Raw genomic sequence first — 12,228 nt, forward strand, 5'->3', positions numbered from 1 at the left:
TTATTGTATGATGTTAATATGTTTAAATAGGTATAAAGAATCCCTATTAACATGAAAACATCCTACTCCACCAACGGGGATATAGATATATGTAATACAGTAAAGAGCAAGATGATACGTGTTGTTTACTTGCCTCCAACCCCCTCACACAAAAACTTTATAAGGTTTTCCAGCATCACTAGTCCTGAAAAAATGGACCGAATGCTATAACTGATTTACACAAATGTATAACAAGTTTATTATTCAAATAATTTAAACTGAATTTAAACAAAAAACACTACCCTCACCTAACACAGTGTAGGCAAACTAGACTGTGGGGTTTGCCTGAAGTAAAAGGACATTTTCCATGTGGGAATTGCAGCATGTGTGGACAAACAAAAGAAACTAGATTATTGCAAATTCTACCTGATGTTAAGTGGGTCTTCACTGAAATGACGAATTGTAACACAGCTAATGTTGTATATTTGATCACCTGTCCATGTGGCCTACATTATGTGGGAAAAACAAATAGGCAATGTAAAGTTCGAATGGTGGAACATCGCAGCTGTATCAAGAATCAAGTGATAACTGCCCCTCTTGTGAAACATTTTATTGAAAAGAAACATGGTTTCAATGACTTCACATGGCTGATTTTGAAAAAGGTGCATGGAAATACCAAAATTGAAACAGATCGAAAATTATTGTATTTAGAGCAAAAAATAATTTTCAAATTACAAAGCAATGTGCTAGGGCTCAATGAAAGCATTGATTGGCATTTGGTTAGCCAAATATAATTTTGGACATTGTGCGATGCATATACCATGTGGGCACCCAATTTTGGTAAACAATTTGGTTTTTAGTTCAATTGATGAAGCTAGTGCAATTTACATCTTTTTGATGCGCTGAGTGTCCACTAAACTCCTCTACACCAGTTGATCCTGGGTCTGTTTCAATATGGCCCCCTTGGTTGTTGTACTCCTGATTAACTTCGAGAAGTTGAGTCCTTTTTTTTTTTTTTTTTTTGTGTTGCTGCACAACCATAGACGCTTTAACAGAGTCCTTTCTTTGTGTTGCTGCGCAACCATAGATGCTTTGAGATTGTGCAGCAGCCATGGGTCCTCTGAATCGAGTGCTGGCCGAGTATGTTTGAATGCTGCAAGTGGAGTGAATAAACCCCTCTGGGTGTATAGGTGAGCACGCTACCAGCTTTTCGCCTTTGGATGTAACTCTGTGCATGATATTGTCTCCATGTCGGGACACCTTTTGCATTATTTGGTGGTTGGGGCATTTTATTTTACACTTATTTTACACATGTTGTGTGGCTATCCATTTTCCGCGTTTCTTTGACGTTGTGGAGGTTGGACAGCATGGACGCTGAGTAGTTGTCTTTACACATTTGATAATGCATGGTCTCCTCACGTGTGTGAAATATAAGCACCCCCTCCTGTTTGCCCTCTAGTGCATGTTGATGGCATGTTGTTAGCTGAGGTTTTGGTAATGCCAGATAAATGGTGTTTACTGTTATGTTTCCATTGCTTTCCAGATTGACTCTGTACTTTATTGCTTGATCGTATGGATGTTTCCAGTTCAACTTGTTCATTACTGAATTGTGAATTGCAGTCTTGATCCCTACATTTGTGGAGGTAATTTACCTTGTTATTTGGAGCCTTGATTTTATGTACAATGGTATTGAAGCCAGTGTGATTTCTGGATATAACAGAGCATGTGGTCTCTGTTTATTGGTTTTGTCTTACTTAGGTGTGGCGATACTCTAGCGGACTGTGACGCTTTGTTGAAGTATTGATTTCTCATTTGGAGGGAAACCAGCAAATTTGTGATTCTGTGACGTGCTTTGAAGTTTTACCATTTAAAGGTAAATCTGCGGGTACCCTTTGGGACCCTTGTGACTGTGGCATAATCCCTGTGCCATGCCACCATTTACATTTTGTAGTACTTCCTTCCCTTTTTGGAACTCATTAGGTTTCTCCTTTCCTTTATTTTTACAGGCTTGGAGTTTGTTTTCCTTTTACCCTCTTGGGTGCCTGAATCTACCCTTTCAACACGGTGTGGAAGAGATTAGTGGATGCTTTTAAATTTATCCCCTGAAGAATGTTCGCCTGAACTGGGCAGTTAAGAACAGAAACATGTTGGGATGCTTGTTGTTTTAGTGACACATTGAGATTTTTTTGTGTGTTATGTGATATCTTTTGTGTCGCATAAATAAGTTATTTGATGTTTTACATTTGTTTTATATTTGTTTTTTAATGTTTAGTACACTGTGTTAGGTGAGGGTAGTGTTTTTTGTTTAAATTCAGTTTAAATTATTTGAATAATAAACTTGTTATACATTTGTGTAAATCAGTTATAGCAGACGGTCCATTTTTTCAGGACTAGTGATGCTGGAAAACCTTATAGAGTTTTTGTGTGAGGGGGTTGGAGGCAAGTAAACAACACGTATCATCTTGCTCTTTATTGTATTACATTATTGTATGATGCTTACATGGAAATGCACATCTTCCTGTAATCATGATGTTAACTTAATAAACAAATGTATTCTTCCTAATATCAATGAGATCAATTTGCCAATCTAGTTAGTTTTCCTTTGTGTAAATCTTTTTGAATTATGCCATTCACGTTGTGATGGTTTGATAAACTCCAAGATCGGGAATCTCATTTGACCTACTTGATGTCTAAGATTATTAAAGGGTCTTGCCATTAAGGATTTGTCATTTCTTCTGTGCATTTTAGATATAAGTTCACTACATCATATGCATACCTTTCTGATTGGCCAACTTAGTAGATACTGTATAGACATTGTATACTGCATATGAAATTTGGACTTTCATAGACTGCAAAGTCATAAGGAGTGATTTGTTCCCCAGTTGTGGGATGAGATTAAATTTCCTTATGTACCATCCCTCCAGTTCCCACAATTTAAGAATGGATGTGTACCTGTTTTTAGAGTTTAAATATAATTGTTACCAAGGTTCCCGTTTTCCATTTTTAACAGAGATCCTGAAAATTGCTGTTTTACTGAATTGCAAGAATTGGGGGATTTGAAAAATTATTGTTTAATTTTAGACTGTTTTAAGATCAGAAGTGTATCGCGGATCATTATCTGGATTTATAAAGAAGGACTTGAGAATGTTAAACAATGAAAACACCTTGGTGTTTGCTGGGGAACGTTTTGTTTGATAATCCATAGCAGTCCTTCCTACCCTTGTGTTCTCCAACTACATTCACTTTTCTCAGAGTTTATCCTAGATCAGGCCACATCTGGCCTCCAGCCTTGACAGTTCTGAGCGACTACTCCTGTGTTTGCCACATAGAAACATTTAAAAGTTAATTCCCAGTCAAGAACGCCACCACCCTTTAACTAGATGCCTGGCACACTTCTCAAGCACATCATGCAGCCAAACACTCTGTTATTGATTACCTATTGCTCCTCTAAACTGCTTCACATAGGCAGTCAGTTTGATTCCAAATGAGTTTAGAATATGCCTTGCTTTCTAAGATCCAGGCCTATACTCCACCTTAACAGAGCCACACACACCCAAGCTATCTCAAAACATTCCTTATCCCCTTGTACACTACCCTAGCCCTACATCTGTGGCACTTCACCCATTTTCCCACCCACTGATCTTCTCCCAACTCCTTTCTCTTCACAGACTACGGCAACCTTTGGCCATTCCAGAAGCTTTGAGGCCACTACAGTAGCGATTTTGCACAGTATAAAGCCTTGTAACAGAACATAATGTTATTGGTTTACAATAGAAGCACATCATGTAGAGCAACAGCTTACCCTTGCCTGGGAAGAGGACATTGCTCTATGCTGGTGGTGCTGATTTTTTTTTGTCTTTGGGAACAGCTTTCCCTTCAACTTCGCCATTTATTATGGCTTCATGGCAGGCTTCTGACTTCACTAAATTGGTCTATCAAAGAAGGGTCGCTTTTTGTGTGGCATGGTCCACATCTTGTTGTAGAACTAGTTGGTCTTCATTTAGAAATTGGTACTGTCAGATAATGTTGGGCCTTGGCAAATATTGTGTTCAGACTTGAACTATGTGTAGCAATGCAATTGACAATATCTCCCTCAGTTGTAGCTGCTAAACAGGCAACATTCACATCAACAGAAGTACCATCAGGCAAATTCCTTACTTAGCTCTATCTGAAGCACCACCATGCTACGGCAGGGATTCCGCTTGAAGGCCTGGATTAATACGCCTCCGTTATGCCATTTCAGTATACTTGTGCTGCAACAGAGCACAACATAACTTTGATCCAACCCTCGGTTCATGGAAAACTAATGTTTGTCAGCGAGTCTAGTGTGAATGGGTATGGAAGGGGAGAGATGGGCAGCTTTAGGGGAGCAGCAATTTTAGATAAGCTGAGTTTGGTACTGTCACCCAGCCCAGCTGTGGTGCAGTTCATCAAACAATATCTCGCAAATGCACACACAAAGATCTTTACTTTTGGCACAGAATTACAGTACTGCATGTGCTATGCCCTCTAACCTGTTACAGTATTTTAATGGGATGCCCTCTGCAATGGTTGATGCTGTGTTCTCACGTTGCGCACATCCAATTACCATGGTCTTAAGCAGAAACATACAGGATGCATTTTTTGTGTATAAAGTACTTTTAATTGATAGCTGTAATATCGGCCAACACACAATTATTTGCCATTATACAAGATCCTTTCTTGGCGTGCAGAAACTTGGCTAATCTGCTGCTTTTTTTCTTTTTTACCGCTATTAACAGATAGGTCTAAGGTAGGCCCAAAAACCTGACCTATACCTCGTGACCAAATCAGTACCCTCCTCTTAGTTATGACCTAATGCTCAGGTTATCAAAACTGCTTTATTTTCATTGGTTGTTGTAGCTTCTTGCCTTTTGCAACTTTCAGATAATTTCCCCATTGGCTATCCCACCCTCGAGTGTTCTATGGTGCAGTTCTTCCCCTTTAATTAACCAATAATTTTGTGAGGTGCAGACAATGTGGCAACAAAAACACCATCACTTTCTCATGCGACCCACATTTTGGCACCCTCATTTTGGCACCCTCGGAACGTTCTCAGCATTGTGACTTCACAAATGGCAGTCAATATCACGACTTCACTTCGGAAACATGTTTCACCTTCTAGGACATGCCCTTCCTTTCCCATCATGGGAACACAAAACCTCCTAAGAAACACTTCTTAAATACTGCTCCAAGAATGTGTACAAATCTTGAATGTGCATTTATATGTGGGTTGTTTTTGGTTCTTTTGAATGTATTTGTTTTATAGAGGTTGCAACATATTTAACATATCCCCCTCCATCCCGCTTCTATGGCCCTTCTACCATATTCCCTACATTTATCAAGCATCTCCTTGCTTCTGCTGTCTTGACTCCTTGTTTCTAATATTCTTAGTCGAAGTACTCGTGTAACTTGGTGCCTGTTGCTTTAATCTTAAGTGGGCATTTTCCACCACATTTCATTGCATCTCCTGCCTGATTAATTTCGACTGCCAAACATCTCAGCACACTACCTTATTCTCATCAAACTGTGGCCTTGAACATTCAAGTTTTAATTAATGTATAAGAATATTATTTGTTATAATTTCACTCGTTTAAGGCTTGGGCAGCTGCCGTACCCTCTGCTCCTGACCAATCCCTGCACAGCTTTTCGCATCTTCCCTCAAGGGTTCTGACATTGTGCCTTGCAGTGTCTGAGACAAGCAGGGATGCACTGCATCTTACCACTGGAAATCTGAATGTTTCACTGCAAAATGCAGCCCAGTTGTCCAACTACTGCAAAAGGGTGATTTTATTTCGAAATGCATTTTATTTTAGAATGGCACAAACTCCAACATGAATTTCTCTATGTTCCCTACTGTTTTTTTAACTCTGTTGTCGATTACACTTCTATGAACAGCTTTTCAACTTTAGGAGGTGCCATGTGACTCCTTTTGCAAGATTGTGAATTGATCTTACTTCAAATTCACTGGTGCATACTAGTAACCTATATTATTCTACACGCTTTACACTCTCAATATGTTGAATGATTAGGTTTCTACAAAACAAAGGGGGGTCTCGGAATCGCTCTACCAGCACGAAAACAGCCCAATGACCTGTTCTTGGGTGAGTAACCCCTGGGAGAGACTCTACCAAGTCTTTAGCTCACTGTCCCTTTCACAGAGAAGAAATGCTAGGCAATTCTCCTCTGAACAAGAGTACCAACAGTAACGCCATACACGTGTTTCAGCCTTTTTGGGCATCATCAGTGAGGTGAAACTGTTGCCTCTCTAAGAACACTGAGCAAGAGGTGCACGTCTGGATCGCCCTGTTAACTTAGGGTGAAACCCAAAGCCTTAGGTCATTGGGCTGTGTTTGTGCTGGTAGAGAGATTCCCAGACCCCCCTTTGTTTTGATTAGGTTTCTACTCTATTTCTTAATTGACTGCTCTCAAATTCATCTATTCTTTTGGCAACTTCATATAAAGCTTACATATCATGCACAATAGCAAGGTGGCTGGCCGTGTGAGGATCATATCTCATGCTAAAGAGATTGCCTTAACTTGTAATTTCTTGCACATTTGGGGTGTTGGATTTGCATTCCAACACAGGTAAAGCGGCAATTCTTTGCAGGGAGGCACAAACAATGCTTCCGGGTGCATAACTCAATTAAATATATCCTGGTACATGCCGTGTGGGACAGACTGTTAACTGAGAAGGGTAGCCTCTGAGGGAGGGGGAAGGTCACCATTCATCTCAGTTTCTTGTGGGCTATGCCTAAAATTCAGCTTTACAGTGACAATGGGAATATAGTACTGTATATGGATGTTCACTCTTAGCACAGTTGCTTATACTCCATCTCTTGCAGCAACATACAATAGGCTGGTTCACCTTATGTATCAATGCTGTACTCGACTCATCCGTTCATGCTTTCTAAGTGGAGATATATTTTTGTACGCAATCAAAGTAATGATACATTTAGGATAAAAATAAATGTTGTCATAACTTTATGCGGTTCAATCATTCAAGTGTTACATTTACTGTTCATTGAACACATTCACTGGAATGAACCCATCATAAAAACCATTTGAAAAAAAATTGGGTATTCACATCGCAAATGAAACACACATTCGTGCTTACCTTGAAATACAGACCCTTATTGATTAAGTTACTTAAGCTGTTCAGTACTCAGGGAGCAAGTTTAAACAAATGAACAATATAAAAACACACAGTCTGCTCGGTAGGAACTTTTTTTACATTGACAAAATAACGATGGTTGAGTGGACGAAAATCTGGTGTCCAGATGATTGAGGGATTCACCAGGACCGAACCCTGGTTTACACCAGGAGAGCGCTCAACATTGGGTCCACCAACATTATGGGCAACAATGTGCGCCTGAAGCCATATGTGCTTGAAAGGTCGTCCAAGTCACACTCTTCTCCTACTCTATGCTGTGGAGAGAGTGCATATCCTTCGAACCCCGTTGAATAAGAAGGAGCCACGTTGTGGTGAACAAATGAAGAAAGTCTGGGAATGCTTTGACTGGCACTCATCAGAGTAGTGGTGAAATGGGCGAGATAGCTATTTTGCCCTATTAAAAAAGAGTGATATCTACAAATGTCCCTCAAGTAAAGTGTTAGGATTAGATGTCCAGAAGGAAGAAATGGGCAGAAGTATGACACACTCTGCTAACAGAATGTACCTCATAGTTAAGGCTGCCTGTAAGATGTTTCTGCCCTTAATTCTTTATGAAGGAGTAAACAGCAACCTGTAGGTAACCCTGAGTCGGGAACTTACACCTTATTGCGCACATGTGCAAAAATGAAACCCAGGGGTATAATCTGTGAGCAAGCATATAACAACCCTATTGCTGCCCTCTAGGGAGCTCTGAGTGGGACTTGGCCCTGTACCATGGCCGGTCAGCCCTGATGACGGCCCTTAGTATCCAAGAACCTGAATAAATAAAAAGACATAGGGCCTCATTATAAGGTTGCCGGTCCGGTAACCATGGTACGGGTAAGCTTGCTGGTATCGTTGTTTTCGGACCGGCAAATTACGAGGTCTGCCCGCAGGTGCCTTTTCACCCGCCAGGTCTGACCTGGCAGGCGGACCAGCACCCGCGAGTTGACCATGTCAGATGCACCGGCACCATTCACAAATGCATCCGGCCTCCCCTTTCCCATAGAGCCATATGGGGCTAGAATGGGAATGGAGAGCATTTTTTTCAAACGCTGAGGAAAAAAAATGACTCCGGTGGCAGCAGTGCCGGTTTTAACGGCACGGCTACCACCGGAGTCATAATGAGGCCCATAGCCTTATTTCGTTGACGGCACTTGAGCAGCCCTTTTATATAAATATACTGGATACTCAAAGTGAGGACTGGGCACTTGAATTTCAGAAATATTACAACCGCTTAATTGATTAGCTTCAGTTCATTAACCTTTAATGAGGGGCGGTTCGGCATTTGCATTTCAGAAACAGAATAAATAGCATCGATTCATTACCATTTGATGAAAGGGGGGTGGTTGGGTGTTTGTATTTCAGACACAGAATAAATAAATAAATAAATAGCATCAATTAATTACCATCTGATGAGGGGCGGGTGGGCGTTTGCATTTCAGACACGCAAATAAATGCAAGATATACCTAACTTTGTAGCTTTAAACGTTCGGTCATCACCTTAACTCTGCATTAATACAGTACCTACAAAAGCAAACCTAAACTAATGGTTGCTGCAGTCTACTACTCAGACAACTTACACAACACTAGACATGTTTTACAAACAAGACTAGGCCTCCACATGCATAACACTTAACATGCAGCAACTAGTCCAGCCCTTCTGGTAAAAAGGGACTACTATAAATGGGCAACCAGCCAAAACAACAACAGTTAAGTACCTATCGGGGCCAGGTGGTGTATATCTGCATCTACCTAACACAGGGACCATCTAAAAAAAATAAATAGTGGGAGCATATAATAACCTCAAAGAGAGAAAACAAAGCCACTATTAATTGGTAAACCATGATGCCACTCAGCTAAATAAAATGAACGATTAGCATGGCGTACCGAAGAAGATGCACACCCCCCACTTCAGATCATTCCCCGGTCTGACCAGGTTAGCCCTCATCATAGCTGTGGTGGAAACACCTCAGAAACACATCGGCCCCCCCTACAGGTGGACTCTACCATCGTCCTCCGTTTTAGGCCATGAGGAAATCAGAAAATCCTAACACCCCGCCCGTTACACAAATGGATGGGTTTAAATGGTTTGTTATTACAAACCCAAGAGGATAAACCCCCATTTATCAAATACTGCTACATGCCTCGCCACCAGATAAATACCTTGGGGGCGAACATCAACATTGCCTACAGACGTTCCACCTCCTTGAAAGATACCCTAGTATCGAGCTACATGAGTCCCAAAACGACATCAGCGGTCCCAAGCAGGTTAAGTGTTAATCCAGAAGGCTTTCATAAATGTACAAAGTGTAAGGCATGGAAGTTTGCAAAAAATATCAAAAGCTACCAACATCCTGTATTAAATAACAATGATATTTGTGATGTCATCTTTGATGTCCTGGGTGTTAGTCTTAGCAGTGCACGGTGGTGGCGTGAGTTATGGTTGCTTAGCTTACCATAACTGGCGAATTTCAAGGGTTTTTTGGTTTTACTTGGAACCATAACATCCCTTTAACAACGTTTTTTCACTGAATTTCATAGGTTTTTAGTAGCGCAACTTAACCATAACGTCCCTTTAACAAAGTGTTTTCATTGAATTTCATAGGTTTTTATTAGTGCAACGTAACCATAACGTCCCTTTAACAAAGTCTTTTCATTGAATTTCATAGGTTTTTATTAGTGCAACGTAACCATAACATCCTTTTCAATAGATGAAGACCACTAGAATCCTAGGTCCTCAGTGTGGGAACCCCAGGAGGTAAAAAAAAGGATTTTTCTTCCCAAACCGGGATGCTTGCGGCATCCCGGTGTAGGAAGGAAGATCTTTTACCAAGATGGCCACCATGGAAAGGGAAGGCAGAGTGTATAAAGAGAACACAACAGGGCATCAACGGGGGGTGTGGGGAACAAGAGGTCAACAAGGGGCATCATAGGAGGGGGGGGAACAGGAGGAAGACACGGGGCATGAGCTGGTTGTGGGGGGAATAGGAAAGAGACACAGGGCATGAGCGGGGGTGGAGGGACACGAGGGAGACACGGGGCATGAGCGGGGTTGGGAGGGCACACAAGGGAGACATGGGGCATGAGCGGGGGTGGGGGGTACACGAGGGAGACACGGGGCATGAGCGAGGGGTGGTGGGAACAAGAGGGAGACCCGGGGCATGAGCGGGGGTGGGGGGAACAGGACAAACACGGGGCATGAGCGGGGGGTGGGGGGCAAAAGAAGGGAGACACGGGGCATGAGCAGGGGGTGAGGTGGGAAAGAAGGGAAACACGGGGGCATGAGCGGGGGGTGGAGGGGTGGAAAGAAGGGAGACACGGGGCATGAGCGGGGGGTGGGGGAAAGAAGGGAGACACGGGCCATGAGCAGGGGGTGGGGGAAAAGGAGGGAGACAGACACGGAGCATGAGCGGGGGGTGGGGGTGAACAGGGGAGACACGGGGCATGAGCGGGGGGTGGGGGGAAACACGAGGGAGACACGGGGCATGAGCAGGGGGTGGGGCCCGCACCCACTGCTCATGCCCTGTGTCTGCCCTGTTCCCCCCACCGTGGCATGAGCAGGGGGTAACACGACAGAGACACGGGGCATGAGCGGGGGGTGGGGGGGACACGGGGCATGAGCGGGGGGTGGGGGATACACGAGGGAGAGAGACACGGGGCATGAGCGGGGGGTGGGGGGTACACAAGGGAGACACGGGGCATGAGCGGGGAGTGGGGGGGAGAAGGGAGACACGGGGCATGAGCGGGGGGTGAGGGGGGAAAGAAGGGAGACACGGGGCATGAGCGGGGGGTTGGGGGGAAAGAAGGGAGACACGGGGCATGAGCGGGGGGTGGGTGAAAGAAGGGAGACACGGGGCATGAGCGGGGGGTGGGGGGAAGAAGGGAGGCACGGGGCATGAGCGGGGGTGGGGGGAAGAAGGGAGAAACGGGGCATGAGCGGGGGGTGGGGGGGAAAGAAGCGAGTCACAGGGCATGTGCGGGGGGAAAAGGGAGGCACAGGGTATGAGCGGGGGATGGGGGGAATAAGGGAGACACAGGGCATTAGCGGGGGTGGGGGGAGAAGGGAGACACAGGGCATGAGCGGGGGGAGGGGGAAATAAGGGAGACAGGGCATGAGCGGGGATGGGAGAGAAGGGAGACACGGGGCATGAGCAGGGGGAAGAAGGGAGACACGGGGGGTGGGGGGAAAGAATGGAGACACGGGGCATGAGTACGGGGGTGGGGGGAAAGAAGGGAGACACGGGGCATGAGTGGGGGTGGGGGGAAGAAGGGAGACACGGGGCATGAGCGGGGGGTGGGGGGGAAGAAGGGAGACACGGGGCATGAGTGGGGGGGTGGGGGGGAAAGAAGGGAGACACGAGGCATGAGCGGGGGTTGGGGGAAGAAGGGAGACACGGGGCATGAGCAGGGGTGGGGGGAAAGAAGGGAAACACGGGGCATGAGCATGGGGTGGGGGAAATAAGGGAGAACGGGGCATGAGCGGGGGGTGGGGGGGGTAAGAAGGGAGACAGGGCATGAGCGGGGGGTGGGGGGTAAAGAAGGGAGACACAGGGAATGAGCGGGGGTGAGGGGGAAAGAAGGGAGACAGGGCATGAGCGGGTGGGTGGGGGGAAGAAGGGAGACACGCGGCATGAGCGGGGGGAAAGAAGGTAGACACGGGGCATGAGCAGGGGGTGGGGGGGAAGAAGGGAGACACGGGGCATGAGCAGGGGGTGGGGGGGAAGAAGGGAGACACGGGGCATGAGTGGCGGGGAAAGAAGGGAGACACGGGGCATGAGCGGGGGTGGGGGGGAAAGAAGGGAGACAGGGCATGAGCGGGGGGAAGAAGGGAGACACGGGGAATGAGCGGGGGTGGGGGGAAAGAAGGGAGACACGGGGCATGAGCGGGGGGTGGGGGGGTGGAAAGAAGGGAGACACGGGGCATGAGCGGGGGGTGGGGCGATAGAAGGGAGACACGGGGCTTGAGCGGGGGGTGGGGGTGAACAGGGGAAACATGGGCCATGAGCGGGGGTGGGGGGGAAAGGAGGGAGACAGACACGGAGCATGAGCAGGGGGTGGGGGTGAACAGGGGAGAC

This window comes from Ambystoma mexicanum, chromosome 4p (assembly GCF_040938575.1).
Source record: "Ambystoma mexicanum isolate Mex_15411 chromosome 4p, UKY_AmexF1_1, whole genome shotgun sequence".
Lineage (NCBI taxonomy): Eukaryota > Metazoa > Chordata > Amphibia > Caudata > Ambystomatidae > Ambystoma > Ambystoma mexicanum.